This window comes from Heptranchias perlo, chromosome 17 (assembly GCF_035084215.1).
Source record: "Heptranchias perlo isolate sHepPer1 chromosome 17, sHepPer1.hap1, whole genome shotgun sequence".
Taxonomy (NCBI): domain Eukaryota; kingdom Metazoa; phylum Chordata; class Chondrichthyes; order Hexanchiformes; family Hexanchidae; genus Heptranchias; species Heptranchias perlo.
Window position 1 is genome coordinate 63,901,547 of NC_090341.1, and position 16,870 is coordinate 63,918,416.

The window sequence follows — 16,870 nt, forward strand, 5'->3', positions numbered from 1 at the left end:
TGTTTATCTCTCTCTCTCCACCCAGTGTTTCTATCTCTCTCCCCCAGTGTTTCTCTCTCTCTCTCTCTCCCCCCAGTGTTTCTCTCTCCCTTTCCCCCAAGTGTTTCTCTCTCTCTCCCCCAGTGTTTCTCTCTCTCTCTCTCTCCCCCCAGTGTTTCTCTCTCTCTCTCACCCCAGTGTTTATCTCTCTCTCTCCACCCAGTGTTTCTCTCTCTCTCCCCCAGTGTTTCTCTGTCTCTCTCTCTCCCCAGTGTTTCACTCTCTCTTTCCGCCCAGTGTTTCACTCTCTCTCCCCAGTCTTTCTCTCTCTCTCCCCACAGTGTTTTTCTCTCTCTCTCCCCAGTGTTTCTCTGTCTCTCCCCCAAGTGTTTCTCTCTCTCTCTCACCCCAGTGTTTATCTCTCTCTCTCCACCCAGTGTTTCTCTCTCTCTCCCCCCAGTGTTTCTCTCTATCTCTCCCCAGTGTTTCTCTCACTCTCTCCCCCCAGTGTTTCTCTCACCCTCTACCCCCAGTGTTCCTCTCTCTCTCTCCCCCCAGTGTTTCTCTCTCTCTCCCTCCAATGTTTCTCGCACACTCTCCCCCCAATGATTCACTCCCCCTCTCCCCCCAGTGTTTCTTTCACCCTCTCCCCCCAGTGTTTCTCTCACCCTCTCCCCCCAGTGTTTCTCTCACCCTCTTCCCCCAGTGTTTCTCTCCCCCTCTCCCCCCAGTGTTTCTCTCACTCTCTCCCCCCAGTGTTTCTCTCTCTCTCCCCCCAAGTGTTTTTCTCTCTCTCCCCCACAAGTGTTTCTCTCTTTCTCTCCCCAGTGTTTATCTCTCTCCCCCCAGTGTTTATCTCTCTCCCCCCGCAGTGTTTCTCTCTCTCTCACCCCAGTGTTTCTCCCTCTGTCTCTCCCCAGTGTTTCTCTCTCTTGCCCCAGTGTTTCTCTTTCTTCCCCCCAGTGTTTCTCTCTCTTCCCCCCAGTGTTTCTCTCTCTTCCCTCCAGCGTTTCTCTCTATTACCCCCAGTGTTTCTCTCTCTCCCCAGCGTTTCTCTCTCTTCCCCCCAGGATTTCTCTCTCTTCCCCCCCAGTGTTTCTCCCTCTTCCCCCCAGTGTTTCTCTCTCTTCCCCCCAGTGTTTCTCTCTCTTCCTCAAATTGATTGTCTCTCTTCTCCCCAGTTTCTCTCTATCTCTCGCTCCCCAGTGTTTCTCTGTCTCTCTCTGTCTCTCCCCCAAGTGTTTCTCTCTCTCTCTCCCACCAGTGTTTCTCTCTCTCTCTCCACCCAGTGTTTCTCTCTCTCCCCCAGTGTTTCTCTCTCTCTCTCCCCCCAGTGTTTCTCTCTCTCCCCCAGTGTTTCTCTCACTCTCTCCCCCCAGTGTTTCTCTCACACTCTCCCCACAGTGTTTCTCTCACCCTCTCTCCCAGTGTTTCTATCACTCTCTCCCCCCAGTATTTCTCTCTCTCTCTCCCCAGTGTTTCTCTCTCTCCCCCCCCCCTCAGTGTTTCTTTCTCTCTCTCCCCCCAGTGTTTCTCTCTCTCTCTTCCCCCAGTGTTTCTCTCTCTCCCCCCACTGTTTTTCTCCCTCACTCTCTTCCCCCCAGTGTTTCTCTCTCTTGCCCCAGTGTTTCTCTCTCTTCCCCTCAGTGTTTCTCTCTCTTCCCCCCAGCGTTTCACTCTCTTCCACCTGGTTTTTCTCTCTCTTCCCCCCTGTGTTTCTCTCTCTTCCCCCCAGTGTTTCTCAATCTTCCTCCCAGTGTTTCACTCTATTCCCCCCAGTGTTTCTCTCTCTTACCCCCAGTGTTTCTCTCTCTCCCCCCAGTTTTTCTCTCTCTACCCCCAGGGTTTCTCTCTCTTCCCCCCATTGTTTGTCTCTCTTCTCCCCAGTTTCTCTCTCTCTCTCTCTCTCTCTCTCCCCAGTGTTTCTCTGTCTCTCTCTGTCTCTCCACAGTGTTTCTCTGTCTCTCTCTCTCTCTCCCCCCAGTGTTTCTCTCTCTCTCTCCACCCAGTGTTTCTCTCTCTCTCTCTCCCCCCAGTGTTTCTCTCTCTCTTTCCGCCCAGTGTTTCTCTCTCTCTCCCCAGTGTTTCACTCTCTCTCCCCCCAGTGTTTTTCTCTCTCTCTCCCTCCAGTGTTTGTCTCTCTCTCTCCCCCCCACTGTTTCTCTCTCTCTCTCCCCCCATTATTTCTCTCTCTCTCTCTCCCCCCAGTGTTTCTCTCTCTCTCCCCCCAGTGTTTCTCTCTCTCTCCCCCCAGTGTTTCTCTCACTCTCTCCCCCCAGTGTTTCTCTCACCCTTCCCCCCAGTGTATCTCTCACTCTCTCTCCCCAGCGTTTCTCGCTCACTCCCCCCAGTGTTTCTCGCTCTCTCCCCCCATTGTGTTTCTCTCTTTCTCTCCCCAGTGTTCATCTCTCTCCCCCTAGTGTTTATCTCTCTCCCCCCAGTGTTTATCTCTCTCCCCCCCAGTGTTTCTCTCACTCTCTCTCCCCAGTGTTTCTCGCTCACTCCCCCCAGTGTTTCTCGCTCTCTCCCCCCCTGTGTTTCTCTCTTTCTCTCCCCAGTGTTCATCTCTCTCCCCCAAGTGTTTATCTCTCTTCTCACATTGTTTGTCTCTTTTCTCCCCAGTTTCTCTCTCTCTCTCTCTCTCTCTCCCCAGTGTTTCTCTGTCTCTCTCTGTCTCTCCCCCAAGTGTTTCTCTCTCTCTCTCCCCCCCAGTGTTTCTCTCTCTCTCTCCAGCCAGTGTTTCTCTCTCTCTCCCCCAGTGTTTCTCTCTCTCTCTCTCTCCCCCCAGTATTTCTCTCTCTTTCCCCCCAGTGTTTCTCTCTCTCTCCCCAGTGTTTCTCTCTCTCTCCCCCCAGTGTTTTTCTCTCTCTCTCCCTCCAGTGTTTGTCTCTCTCTCTCCCCCCCCACTGTTTCTCTCTCTCTCTCCCCCCCAGTGTTTCTCTCTCTCTCTCTCTCCCCTCAGTGTTTCTCTCTCTTGCCCCAGTGTTTCTCTCTCTTCCCCCCAGTATTTCCCTCTCTTCCCCGCAGTGTTTCTCTCTCTTCCCCCCAGCGTTTCACTCTCTTCCCCCCAGTGTTTCTCTCTCTTCCCCCCATTGTTTCTCTCTCTTCCACCTAGTGTTTCTCTCTCTCCCCCCAGTTTTTCTCTCTCTTCCCCCCTGTGTTTCTCTCTCTTCCCCCCAGTGTTTCTCTCTCTTCCCCCCTGTGTTTCTCTCTCTTCCCCCCAGTGTTTCTCAATCTTCCTCCCAGTGTTTCACTCTATTCCACCCAGTGTTTCTCTCTCTTACCCCCAGTGTTTCTCTCTCTCCCCCCAGTTTTTCTCTCTCTACCCCCAGGGTTTCTCTCTCTTCCCCCCATTGTTTGTCTCTCTTCTCCCCAGTCTCTCTCTCTCTCTCTCTCTCTCCCCAGTGTTTCTCTGTCTCTCTCTGTCTCTCCACAGTGTTTCTCTCTCTCTCTCCCCCCAGTGTTTCTCTCACTCTCTCCCCCCAGTGTTTCTCTCACCCTTCCCCCCAGTGTTTCTCTCACTCTCTCTCCCCAGCGTTTCTCGCTCACTCCCCCCAGTGTTTCTCGCTCTCTCCCCCCATTGTGTTTCTCTCTTTCTCTCCCCAGTGTTCATCTCTCTCCCCCTAGTGTTTATCTCTCTCCCCCCAGTGTTTATCTCTCTCCCCCCCAGTGTTTCTCTCACTCTCTCTCCCCAGTGTTTCTCGCTCACTCCCCCCAGTGTTTCTCGCTCTCTCCCCCCCTGTGTTTCTCTCTTTCTCTCCCCAGTGTTCATCTCTCTCCCCCTAGTGTTTATCTCTCTTCTCACATTGTTTGTCTCTTTTCTCCCCAGTTTCTCTCTCTCTCTCTCTCTCTCTCTCCCCACTGTTTCTCTGTCTCTCTCTGTCTCTCCCCCAAGTGTTTCTCTCTCTCTCTCCCCCCCAGTGTTTCTCTCTCTCTCTCCAGCCAGTGCTTCTCTCTCTCTCCCCCAGTGTTTCTCTCTCTCTCTCTCTCCCCCCAGTGTTTCTCTCTCTCTCCCCAGTGTTTCTCTCTCTCTCCCCCCAGTGTTTTTCTCTCTCTCTCCCTCCAGTGTTTGTCTCTCTCTCTCCCCCCCACTGTTTCTCTCTCTCTCTCCCCCCCAGTGTTTCTCTCTCTCTCTCTCTCCCCTCAGTGTTTCTCTCTCTTGCCCCAGTGTTTCTCTCTCTTCCCCCCAGTATTTCCCTCTCTTCCCCGCAGTGTTTCTCTCTCTTCCCCCCAGCGTTTCACTCTCTTCCCCCCAGTGTTTCTCTCTCTTCCCCCCATTGTTTCTCTCTCTTCCACCTAGTGTTTCTCTATCTCCCCCCAGTTTTTCTCTCTCTTCCCCCCTGTGTTTCTCTCTCTTCCCCCCAGTGTTTCTCTCTCTTCCCCCCTGTGTTTCTCTCTCTTCCCCCCAGTGTTTCTCAATCTTCCTCCCAGTGTTTCACTCTATTCCCCCCAGTGTTTCTCTCTCTTACCCCCAGTGTTTCTCTCTCTCCCCTCAGTTTTTCTCTCTCTACCCCCAGGGTTTCTCTCTCTTCCCCCCATTGTTTGTCTCTCTTCTCCCCAGTTTCTCTCTCTCTCTCTCTCTCTCTCCCCAGTGTTTCTCTGTTCTCTCTGTCTCTCCACAGTGTTTCTCTCTCTCTCTCCCCCCAGTGTTTCTCTCTCTCTCTCCACCCAGTGTTTCTCTCTCTCTCTCTCCCCCCAGTGTTTCTCTCTCTCTCCCCCCAGTGTTTCTCTCTCTCTCCCCCCAGTGTTTCTCTCACTCTCTCCCCCCAGTGTTTCTCTCACCCTTCCCCCCAGTGTTTCTCTCACTCTCTCTCCCCAGCGTTTCTCGCTCACTCCCCCCAGTGTTTCTCGCTCTCTCCCCCCATTGTGTTTCTCTCTTTCTCTCCCCAGTGTTCATCTCTCTCCCCCGAGTGTTTATCTCTCTCCCCCCAGTGTTTATCTCTCTCCCCCCCAGTGTTTCTCTCACTGTCTCTCCCCAGTGTTTCTCGCTCACTCCCCCCAGTGTTTCTCGCTCTCTCCCCCCCTGTGTTTCTCTCTTTCTCTCCCCAGTGTTCATCTCTCTCCCCCTAGTGTTTATCTCTCTTCTCACATTGTTTGTCTCTTTTCTCCCCAGTTTCTCTCTCTCTCTCTCTCTCTCTCTCCCCAGTGTTTCTCTGTCTCTCTCTGTCTCTCCCCCAAGTGTTTCTCTCTCTCTCTCCCCCCCAGTGTTTCTCTCTCTCTCTCCAGCCAGTGTTTCTCTCTCTCTCCCCCAGTGTTTCTCTCTCTCTCTCTCTCCCCCCAGTGTTTCTCTCTCTCTTTCCCCCCAGTGTTTCTCTCTCTCTCCCCAGTGTTTCTCTCTCTCTCCCCCCAGTGTTTTTCTCTCTCTCTCCCTCCAGTGTTTGTCTCTCTCTCTCCCCCCCACTGTTTCTCTCTCTCTCTCCCCCCCAGTGTTTCTCTCTCTCTCTCTCCCCTCAGTGTTTCTCTCTCTTGCCCCAGTGTTTCTCTCTCTTCCCCCCAGTATTTCCCTCTCTTCCCCGCAGTGTTTCTCTCTCTTCCCCCCAGCGTTTCACTCTCTTCCACCTAGTGTTTCTCTCTCTTCCCCCCTGTGTTTCTCTCTCTTCCCCCCAGTGTTTCTCAATCTTCCTCCCAGTGTTTCACTCTATTCCCCCCAGTGTTTCTCTCTCTTACCCCCAGTGTTTCTCTCTCCCCCCCCAGTTTTTCTCTCTCTACCCCCAGGGTTTCTCTCTCTTCCCCCCATTGTTTGTCTCTCTTCTCCCCAGTTTCTCTCTCTCTCTCTCTCTCTGTCTCTCCACAGTGTTTCTCTGTCTCTCTCTCTCTCTCCCCCCAGTGTTTCTCTCTCTCTCTCCACCCAGTGTTTCTCTCTCTCTCTCTCTCTCCCCCCAGTGTTTCTCTCTCTCTTTCCGCCCAGTGTTTCTCTCTCTCTCCCCAGTGTTTCACTCTCTCTCCCCCCAGTGTTTTTCTCTCTCTCTCCCTCCAGTGTTTGTCTCTCTCTCTCCCCCCCACTGTTTCTCTCTCTCTCTCCCCCCAGTGTTTCTCTCTCTCTCTCTCCCCCCAGTGTTTCTCTCTCTCTCTATTCCCCCCAGTGTTTCTCTCTCTTACCCCCAGTGTTTCTCTCTCTCCCCCCAGTTTTTCTCTCTCTACCCCCAGGGTTTCTCTCTCTTCCCCCCATTGTTTGTCTCTCTTCTCCCCAGTTTCTCTCTCTCTCTCTCTCTCTCTCTCTCCCCAGTGTTTCTCTGTCTCTCTCTGTCTCTCCACAGTGTTTCTCTGTCTCTCTCTCTCTCTCCCCCCAGTGTTTCTCTCTCTCTCTCCACCCAGTGTTTCTCTCTCTCTCTCTCTCTCCCCCCAGTGTTTCTCTCTCTCTTTCCGCCCAGTGTTTCTCTCTCTCTCCCCAGTGTTTCACTCTCTCTCCCCCCAGTGTTTTTCTCTCTCTCTCCCTCCAGTGTTTGTCTCTCTCTCTCCCCCCCACTGTTTCTCTCTCTCTCTCCCCCCAGTGTTTCTCTCTCTCTCTCTCCCCCCAGTGTTTCTCTCTCTCTCTCTCCCCCCAGTGTTTCTCTCTCTCTCCCCCCAGTGTTTCTCTCACTCTCTCCCCCCAGTGTTTCTCTCACCCTTCCCCCCAGTGTTTCTCTCACTCTCTCTCCCCAGCGTTTCTCGCTCTCTCCCCCCATTGTGTTTCTCTCTTTCTCTCCCCAGTGTTCATCTCTCTCCCCCTAGTGTTTATCTCTCTCCCCCCAGTGTTTATCTCTCTCCCCCCCAGTGTTTCTCTCACTCTCTCTCCCCAGTGTTTCTCGCTCACTCCCCCCAGTGTTTCTCGCTCTCTCCCCCGCTGTGTTTCTCTCTTTCTCTCCCCAGTGTTCATCTCTCTCCCCCTAGTGTTTATCTCTCTTCTCACATTGTTTGTCTCTCTTCTCCCCAGTTTCTCTCTCTCTCTCTCTCTCTCTCCCCAGTGTTTCTCTGTCTCTCTCTGTCTCTCCCCCAAGTGTTTCTCTCTCTCTCTCCCCCCCAGTGTTTCTCTCTCTCTCTCCAGCCAGTGTTTCTCTCTCTCTCCCCCAGTGTTTCTCTCTCTCTCTCTCTCCCCCCAGTGTTTCTCTCTCTCTTTCCCCCCATTGTTTCTCTCTCTCTCCCCAGTGTTTCTCTCTCTCTCCCCCCAGTGTTTTTCTCTCTCTCTCCCTCCAGTGTTTGTCTCTCTCTCTCCCCCCCACTGTTTCTCTCTCTCTCTCCCCCCAGTGTTTCTCTCTCTCTCTCTCTCCCCCCAGTGTTTCTCTCTCTCTCCCCCCGTTTTTCTCTCACTCTCTCCCCCCAGTGTTTCTCTCACCCTCCCCCCCAGTGTTTCTCTCACTCTCTCTCCCCAGTGTTTCTCGCTCACTCCCCCCAGTGTTTCTCGCTCTCTCCCCCCCTGTGTTTCTCTCTTTCTCTCCCCAGTGTTCATCTCTCTCCCCCCAGTGTTTATCTCTCTCCCCCCGCAGTGTTTCTCTCTCTCTCTCCCCCCAGTGTTTCTCTCACCCTCTCCCCCCAATTTTTCTCTCACCCTCTCCCCCAGAGTATCTCTCTCTCTCCCCCCAGTGTTTCCCTCACCCTCTCCCCCCAATGTTTCACTCACTCTCTCACCCAGTGTTTCTCTCACTCTCTCCCCCCAGTGTTTCTCTCTCCCTCCCCCCAAGTGTTTCTCTCTCACTCCCCCCTCAAATGTTTCTCTCTCTCTCTTCCCCCCAGTGTTTTTCTGTCCTCCCCCCAGTGTTTCTCTCTCTTCCTCCCAGTGTTTCACTCCCTTCCCCCCAGTGTTTCTCTCTCTTCCCCCCATTGTTTCTCTCTCTTTACCCCCAGATGTTCTCTCTCCTCCCCAGTGTTTCTCTCTCTTCCCCCCAGGGTTTCTCTCTCTTCCCCACAGTGTTTCTCTCTCTTCCCCCCAGTGTTTCTCTCTCTTCCCCCCAGTGTTTATCTCTCTTCTCCCCAGTTTCTCTCTCTCTCTCTCTCTCCCCAGTGTTTCTCTCTCTCTGCCCCAGTGTTTCTCTCTCTCTCTCTCTCTCCCCAGTGTTTCTCTCTCTCTTTCCCCCCATTGTTTCTCTCTCTCTCCCCAGTGTTTCTCTCTCTCTCCCCCCAGTGTTTTTCTCTCTCTCTCCCTCCAGTGTTTGTCTCTCTCTCTCCCCCCCACTGTTTCTCTCTCTCTCTCCCCCCAGTGTTTCTCCCTCTCTCTCTCCCCCCAGTGTTTCTCTCTATCTCCCCCCGTTTTTCTCTCACTCTCTCCCCCCAGTGTTTCTCTCACCCTCCCCCCCAGTGTTTCTCTCACTCTCTCTCCCCAGTGTTTCTCGCTCACTCCCCCCAGTGTTTCTCGCTCTCTCCCACCCTGTGTTTCTCTCTTTCTCTCCCCAGTGTTCATCTCTCTCCCCCCAGTGTTTATCTCTCTCCCCCCGCAGTGTTTCTCTCTCTCTCTCCCCCCAGTGTTTCTCTCACCCTCTCCCCCCAATTTTTCTCTCACCCTCTCCCCCAGAGTATCTCTCTCTCTCTCCCCCCAGTGTTTCCCTCACCCTCTCCCCCCAATGTTTCACTCACTCTCTCACCCAGTGTTTCTCTCACTCTCTCCCCCCAGTGTTTCTCTCTCCCTCCCCCCAAGTGTTTCTCTCTCACTCCCCCCTCAAATGTTTCTCTCTCGCTTCCCCCCAGTGTTTTTCTGTCCTCCCCCCAGTGTTTCTCTCTCTTCCTCCCAGTGTTTCACTCCCTTCCCCCCAGTGTTTCTCTCTCTTCCCCCCATTTTTTCTCTCTCTTTACCCCCAGATGTTCTCTCTCCTCCCCAGTGTTTCTCTCTCTTCCCCCCAGGGTTTCTCTCTCTTCCCCACAGTGTTTCTCTCTCTTCCCCCCAGTGTTTCTCTCTCTTCCCCCCAGTGTTTATCTCTCTTCTCCCCAGTTTCTCTCTCTCTCTCTCTCCCCAGTGTTTCTCTGTCTCTCTGTCTCTCCCCCCAGTGTTTCTCTCTCTCTCTCCCCCCAGTGTTTATCTCTCTCTCTCCCCCAAGTGTTTCTTAACCCTCTCCCCCAGTGTTTCTCTCTCTCTCTCTCCGGCCAGTGTTTCTCTCTCTCTTTCCCCCAGTGTTTCTCTCTCGCTCTCCCCCAGTGTTTCTCTCTCTCCCCCCCCCCAGTGTTTCTCTCCCTCTCTCCCTCCAGTGTTCCTCTCTCATTACCCCCAGTGTTTCTCTCAAACTCTCCCCCCAGTGTTTCTCTCACCCTCTCCCCCCAGTGTTTCTCTCACCCTCTTCCCCCAGTGTTTCTCTCACCCTCTCCCACCAGTGCTTCCCTCACCCTCTCCCCCCAGTGTTTCTCTCACCCTCTCCCCCCAGTGGTTCTCTCACCCTCTCCCCCAGTGTTTCTCTCACTCTCTCCCCCCGGTGTTTCTCTCTCTCCCCCCAAGTGTTTCTCTCTCTTCCTCCCAGTGTTTCACTCCCTTCCCCCCAGTGTTTCTCACTCTTCCCCCCATTGTTTCTCTCTCTTACCCCCAGATTTTCTCTCTCTTCCCCCCAGTGTTTCTCTCTCTTCCCCCCAGGGTTTCTCTCTCTTCCCCGTAGTGTTTCTCTCTCTTCACCCCAGTGTTTCTCTCTCTTCCCCCCAGTGTTTCTCTCTCTTCCCCCCAGTGTTTGTCTCTCTTCTCCCCAGTTTCTCTCTCTCTCTCTCTCTCCCCAGTGTTTCTCTGTCTCTCTCTGTCTCTCCCCCCAGTGTTTCTCTCTCTCTCTCTCCCCAGTGTTTCTCTCTCTCTCTCCCCCCAGTGTTTCTCTCCCTCTCCCCCCCAGTGTTTCTCTCTCTCTCCCCCCAGTGTTTCTCTCTCTCTTTCCCCCCAGTGTTTCTCTCTCTCTCTCTCCCCAGTGTTTCTCTCTATTCCCCCAGTGTTTCTCTCTCTTCCCGCCAGTGTTCTCTCTCTAACCCCAGGGTTTCTCTCTCTTCCCCCCATTGTTTGTCTCTCTTCTCCCCAGTTTCTCTCTCTCTCTCTCTCTCTCTCTCTCCCCAGTGTTTCTCTGTCTCTCTCTGTCTCTCCCCCAAGTGTTTCTCTCTCTCTCTCCCCCCAGTGTTTCTCTCTCTCTCTCCACCCAGTGCTTCTCTCTCTCTCCCCCAGTGTTTCTCTCTCTCTCTCTCTCTCCCCCCAGTGTTTCTCTCTCTCTTTCCCCCCCTGTTTCTCTCTCTCTCCCCAGTGTTTCTCTCTCTTTCCCCCACTGTTTTTCTCTCTCTCTCCCTCCAGTGTTTGTCTCTCTATCTCCCCCCCCACTGTTTCCCTCTCTCTCTCCCCCCAGTGTTTCTCTCTCTCTCTCCCCCCAGTGTTTCTCTCTCTCTCCCCCCAGTGTTTCTCTCACTCTCTCCCCCCAGTGTTTCTCTCACCCTCCCCCCAGTGTTTCTCTCACTCTCTCTCCCCATTGTTTCTCGCTCACTCCCCCCAGTGTTTCTCGCTCTCTCCCCCCCTGTGTTTCTCTCTTTCTCTCCCCAGTGTTCATCTCTCTCCCCCCAGTGTTTATCTCTCTCCCCCCGCAGTGTTTCTCTCTCTCTCTCCCCCCAGTGTTTCTCTCACCCTCTCCCCCCAATGTTTCTCTCACCCTCTCCCCCAGAGTTTCTCTCACCCTCTTCCCCCATTGTTTCTCTCACCCTCTTCCCCCAGTGTTTCTCTCACCCTCTCCCCCCAGTGTTTCACTCACTCTCTCACCCAGTGTTTCTCTCACTCTCTCCCCCCAGTGTTTCTCTCTCTCTCCCCCCAAGTGTTTCTCTCTCACTCCCCCCTCAAGTGTTTCTCTCTCTCTCTTCCCCCCAGTGTTTTTCTGTCCTCCCCCCAGTGTTTCTCTCTCTTCCTCCCAGTGTTTCACTCCCTTCCCCCCAGTGTTTCTCTCTCTTCCCCCCATTGTTTCTCTCTCTTTACCCCCAGATTTTCTCTCTCCTCCCCAGTGTTTCTCTCTCTTCCCCCCAGGGTTTCTCTCTCTTCCCCACAATGTTTCTCTCTCTTCCCCCCCAGTGTTTCTCTCTCTTCCCCCCAGTGTTTGTCTCTCTTCTCCCCAGTTTCTCTCTCACTCTCTCTCCCCAGTGTTTCTCTGTCTCTCCCCCCAGTGTTTCTCTCTCTCTCTCCCCCCAGTGTTTATCTCTCTCTCTCCCCCCAGTGTTTCTTAACCCTCTCCCCCCAGTGTTTCTCTCTCTCTCTCTCCCCCCAGTGTTTCTCTCTCTCTGTTCCCCAAGTGTTTCTCTCTCTCTCTCTCTCCCACCAGTGTTTTTCTCCCTCACTCTCTTCCCCCCAGTGTTTCTCTCTCTTCCCCTCAGTGTTTCTCTCTCTTCACCCCAGTGTTTCTCTCTCTTCCCCCCAGTGTTTCTCTCTCTTCCCCCCAGGGTTTCTCTCTCTTCCCCCCAGTGCTTCTCTCTCTTCCCCACCATGTTTGTCTCTCTTCTCCCCAATTTCTCTATCTCTCTCCCGAGTGTTTCTCTGTCTCTGTCTGTCTCTCCCCCAGTGTTTCTCTCTCTCTCTCCCCCCAGAATTTCTCTCTCTCTCTCCCCCCAGTGTTTCTCTTTCTCTCCCCCAGTGTTTTTCTCTCTCTCTCTCCCCAGTGTTTCTCTCTCTCTTTCCCCCCACTGTTTCTCTCTCTCTCTCCCCAGTGTTTCTCTCTCTCCCCCCAGTGTTTCTCTCTCTCTCTCCCTCCAGTGGTTCTCTCTCTCTTTCCCCCCCCCCAGTGTTTCTCTCTCTCTGTCCCCCCAGTGTTTCTCTCTCTCTCTCCCCGCAGTGTTTCTCTCTCTCTCTCTCCCCCCGGTGTTTCTCTCTCTCCCCCCCAGAGTTTCTCTCACTCTCTCCCCCGAGTATTTCTCTCACCCTTTTCCCCCCAGTGTTTCTCTCACCCTCTGCCCCCAGTGTTTCTCTCACCCTCACCCCCAGTGTTTCTCTCACTCTCTCCCCCCAGTGTTTCTCTCTCTCTCCCCCCAGTGTTTCTCTCTCTCTCTCTCCCCCCAGTGTTTCTCTCTCCCCCCCCCCCAGTCTTTCTCTCTCTCTCTCCCCCCAGTGTTTCTCCCTCTCCCCCCAGTAGTTCTCTCTCTCTTCCCCCCCCCAGTGTTTCTCTCTCTCTGTCCCCCCAGTGTTTCTCTCTCTCTCTCCCCGCAGTGTTTCTCTCTCTCTCTCTCCCCCCGGTGTTTCTCTCTCTCCCCCCCAGAGTTTCTCTCACTCTCTCCCCCGAGTATTTCTCTCACCCTTTTCCCCCCAGTGTTTCTCTCACCCTCTGCCCCCAGTGTTTCTCTCACCCTCTCCCCCCAATTTTTCTCTCACCCTCTCCCCCAGAGTATCTCTCTCTCTCTCCCCCCAGTGTTTCCCTCACCCTCTCCCCCCAATGTTTCACTCACTCTCTCACCCAGTGTTTCTCTCACTCTCTCCCCCCAGTGTTTCTCTCTCCCTCCCCCCAAGTGTTTCTCTCTCACTCCCCCCTCAAATGTTTCTCTCTCTCTTCCCCCCAGTGTTTTTCTGTCCTCCCCCCAGTGTTTCTCTCTCTTCCTCCCAGTGTTTCACTCCCTTCCCCCCAGTGTTTCTCTCTCTTCCCCCCATTTTTTCTCTCTCTTTACCCCCAGATGTTCTCTCTCCTCCCCAGTGTTTCTCTCTCTTCCCCCCAGGGTTTCTCTCTCTTCCCCACAGTGTTTCTCTCTCTTCCCCCCAGTGTTTCTCTCTCTTCCCCCCAGTGTTTATCTCTCTTCTCCCCAGTTTCTCTCTCTCTCTCTCCCCAGTGTTTCTCTGTCTCTCTGTCTCTCCCCCCAGTGTTTCTCTCTCTCTCTCCCCCCAGTGTTTATCTCTCTCTCTCCCCCAAGTGTTTCTTAACCCTCTCCCCCAGTGTTTTTCTCTCTCTCTCTCCGGCCAGTGTTTCTCTCTCTCTTTCCCCCAGTGTTTCTCTCTCGCTCTCCCCCAGTGTTTCTCTCTCTCCCCCCCCAGTGTTTCTCTCCCTCTCTCCCTCCAGTGTTCCTCTCTCATTACCCCCAGTGTTTCTCTCAAACTCTCCCCCCAGTGTTTCTCTCACCCTCTCCCCCCAGTGTTTCTCTCACCCTCTTCCCCCAGTGTTTCTCTCACCCTCTTCCCCCAGTGCTTCCCTCACCCTCTCCCCCCAGTGTTTCTCTCACCCTCTCCCCCCAGTGGTTCTCTCCCCCTCTCCCCCAGTGTTTCTCTCACTCTCTCCCCCCGGTGTTTCTCTCTCTCCCCCCAAGTGTTTCTCTCTCACTCCCCCCCCCTCACAAGTGTTTCTCTCTCTTCCTCCCAGTGTTTCACTCCCTTCCCCCCAGTGTTTCTCACTCTTCCCCCCATTGTTTCTCTCTCTTACCCCCAGATTTTCTCTCTCTTCCCCCCAGTGTTTCTCTCTCTTCCCCCCAGGGTTTCTCTCTCTTCCCCGTAGTGTTTCTCTCTCTTCACCCCAGTGTTTCTCTCTCTTCCCCCCAGTGTTTCTCTCTCTTCCCCCAGTGTTTGTCTCTCTTCTCCCCAGTTTCTCTCTCTCTCTCTCTCTCCCCAGTGTTTCTCTGTCTCTCTCTGTCTCTCCCCCCAGTGTTTCTCTCTCTCTCTCTCCCCAGTGTTTCTCTCTCTCTCTCCCCCCAGTGTTTCTCTCCCTCTCCCCCCCAGTGTTTCTCTCTCTCTCCCCCCAGTGTTTCTCTCTCTCTTTCCCCCCAGTGTTTCTCTCTCTCTCTCTCCCCAGTGTTTCTCTCTATTCCCCCAGTGTTTCTCTCTCTTCCCGCCAGTGTTCTCTCTCTTACCCCCAGTTTTTCTCTCTCTACCCCCAGTTTTTCTCTCTCTAACCCCAGGGTTTCTCTCTCTTCCCCCCATTGTTTGTCTCTCTTCTCCCCAGTTTCTCTCTCTCTCTCTCTCTCTCTCTCTCCCCAGTGTTTCTCTGTCTCTCTCTGTCTCTCCCCCAAGTGTTTCTCTCTCTCTCTCCCCCCAGTGTTTCTCTCTCTCTCTCCACCCAGTGTTTCTCTCTCTCTCCCCCAGTGTTTCTCTCTCTCTCTCTCTCTCCCCCCAGTGTTTCTCTCTCTCTTTCCCCCCCTGTTTCTCTCTCTCTCCCCAGTGTTTCTCTCTCTTCCCCCCACTGTTTTTCTCTCTCTCTCCCTCCAGTGTTTGTCTCTCTATCTCCCCCCCCACTGTTTCCCTCTCTCTCTCCCCCCAGTGTTTCTCTCTCTCTCTCTCTCCCCCCAGTGTTTCTCTCTTTCTCTCCCCAGTGTTCATCTCTCTCCCCCCAGTGTTTATCTCTCTCCCCCCGCAGTGTTTCTCTCTCTCTCTCTCCCCCCAGTGTTTCTCTCACCCTCTCCCCCCAATGTTTCTCTCACCCTCTCCCCCAGAGTTTCTCTCACCCTCTTCCCCCAGTGTTTCTCTCACCCTCTTCCCCCAGTGTTTCTCTCACCCTCTCCCCCCAGTGTTTCCCTCACCCTCTCCCCCCAGTGTTTCACTCACTCTCTCACCCAGTGTTTCTCTCACTCTCTCCCCCCAGTGTTTCTCTCTCTCTCCCCCCAAGTGTTTCTCTCTCACTCCCCCCTCAAGTGTTTCTCTCTCTCTCTTCCCCCCAGTGTTTTTCTGTCCTCCCCCCAGTGTTTCTCTCTCTTCCTCCCAGTGTTTCACTCCCTTCCCCCCAGTGTTTCTCTCTCTTACCCCCATTGTTTCTCTCTCTTTACCCCCAGATTTTCTCTCTCCTCCCCAGTGTTTCTCTCTCTTCCCCCCAGGGTTTCTCTCTCTTCCCCACAATGTTTCTCTCTCTTCCCCCCCAGTGTTTCTCTCTCTTCCCCCCAGTGTTTGTCTCTCTTCTCCCCAGTTTCTCTCTCACTCTCTCTCCCCAGTGTTTCTCTGTCTCTCCCCCCAGTGTTTCTCTCTCTCTCTCCCCCCAGTGTTTATCTCTCTCTCTCCCCCTAGTGTTTCTTAACCCTCTCCCCCCAGTGTTTCTCTCTCTCTCTCTCCCCCCAGTGTTTCTCTCTCTCTGTTCCCCAAGTGTTTCTCTCTCTCTCTCTCTCTCTCCCCCCAGTGTTTTTCTCCCTCACTCTCTTCCCCCCAGTGTTTCTCTCTCTTCCCCTCAGTGTTTCTCTCTCTTCACCCCAGTGTTTCTCTCTCTTCCCCCCAGTGTTTCTCTCTCTTCCCCCCAGGGTTTCTCTCTCTTCCCCCCAGTGCTTCTCTCTCTTCCCCACCATGTTTGTCTCTCTTCTCCCCAATTTCTCTATCTCTCTCCCGAGTGTTTCTCTGTCTCTCTCTGTCTCTCCCCCAGTGTTTCTCTCTCTCTCTCCCCCCAGAATTTCTCTCTCTCTCTCCCCCCAGTGTTTCTCTCTCTCTCCCCCAGTGTTTTTCTCTCTCTCTCCCCAGTGTTTCTCTCTCTCTTTCCCCCCACTGTTTCTCTCTCTCTCTCCCCAGTGTTTCTCTCTCTCCCCCCAGTGTTTCTCTCTCTCTCTCCCTCCAGTGGTTCTCTCTCTCTTTCCCCCCCCCCAGTGTTTCTCTCTCTCTGTCCCCCCAGTGTTTCTCTCTTTCTCTCCCCGCAGTGTTTCTCTCTCTCTCTCTCCCCCCGGTGTTTCTCTCTCTCCCCCCCAGAGTTTCTCTCACTCTCTCCCCCGAGTATTTCTCTCACCCTTTTCCCCCCAGTGTTTCTCTCACCCTCTGCCCCCAGTGTTTCTCTCACCCTCACCCCCAGTGTTTCTCTCACTCTCTCCCCCCAGTGTTTCTCTCTCTCTCCCCCCAGTGTTTCTCTCTCTCTCTCTCCCCCCAGTGTTTCTCTCTCCCCCCCCAGTGTTTCTCTCTCTCTCTCCCCCAGTGTTTCTCCCTCTCCCCCCAGTGGTTCTCTCTCTCTTTCCCCCCCCCCCAGTGTTTCTCTCTCTCTGTCCCCCCAGTGTTTCTCTCTCTCTCTCCCCGCAGTGTTTCTCTCTCTCTCTCTCCCCCGGTGTTTCTCTCTCTCCCCCCCAGAGTTTCTCTCACTCTCTCCCCCGAGTATTTCTCTCACCCTTTTCCCCCCAGTGTTTCTCTCACCCTCTGCCCCCAGTGTTTCTCTCACCCTCACCCCCAATGTTTCTCTCACTCTCTCCCCAGAGTCTTTCTCTCACCCTCTCCCTCCAGTGTTTCTCTCTCCCTCTCCCCCCAGTGTTTCTCTCACCCTCTCTCCCAGTGTTTCTCTCACCCTCTCCCTCCAGTGTTTCGCTCCCCCTCTCCCCCCAGTGTTTCGCTCCCCCTCTCCCCCCTGTGTTTCTCACACCCTCTTCCCCCAGTGTTTCTCTCACCCTCTCCCCCCAGTGTTTCGCTCCCCCTCTCCCCCCAGTGTTTCTCTCCCCCTCTCCCCCCAGTGTTTCTCTCACCCTCTCTCCCAGTGTTTCTCTCACTCTCTTCCCCCAGTGTTTCTCTCTCTCTCTCCCCAAGTGTTTCTCTCACCCTCTCTCCCAGTGTTTCTCTCACTCTCTCCCCCCAGTGTTTCTCTCACTCTCTCCCCCCAGTGTTTCTCTCTCTCTCTCCCCAAGTGTTTCTCTCTCTCTCCCCCAAGTGCTTCTCTCTCTCTCCCCAGTGTTTATCTCTCTCGCCCCAGTGTTTATCTCCCTCCCACCGCAGTGTTTCTCTCTCTCTCTCACCCCAGTGTTTCTCTCTCTCTCTCCCCAGTGTTTCTCTCTCTCACTCCCCCCAGTGTTTATTTCTCTCTCTCCCCCCAGTGTTTCTCTCTCTCTTCCCCCAGTGAATCTCTCTCTCTCTCCCCCCAGTGTTTTTCTCCCTCACTCTCTTCACCCAGTCTTTCTCACTCTTCCCCCCAGTGTTTCTCTCTCTTGCCCCAGTGTTTCTCTCTCTTCCCCCCAGTATTTCTCTCTCTTCCGCCCAGTGTTTCTCTCTCTTCCCCCCAGTGTTTCTCTCTCTTCCACCTAGTGATTCTCTCTCTTCCCCCCTGTGTTTCTCTCTCTTACCCCCAGTGTTTCTCAATCT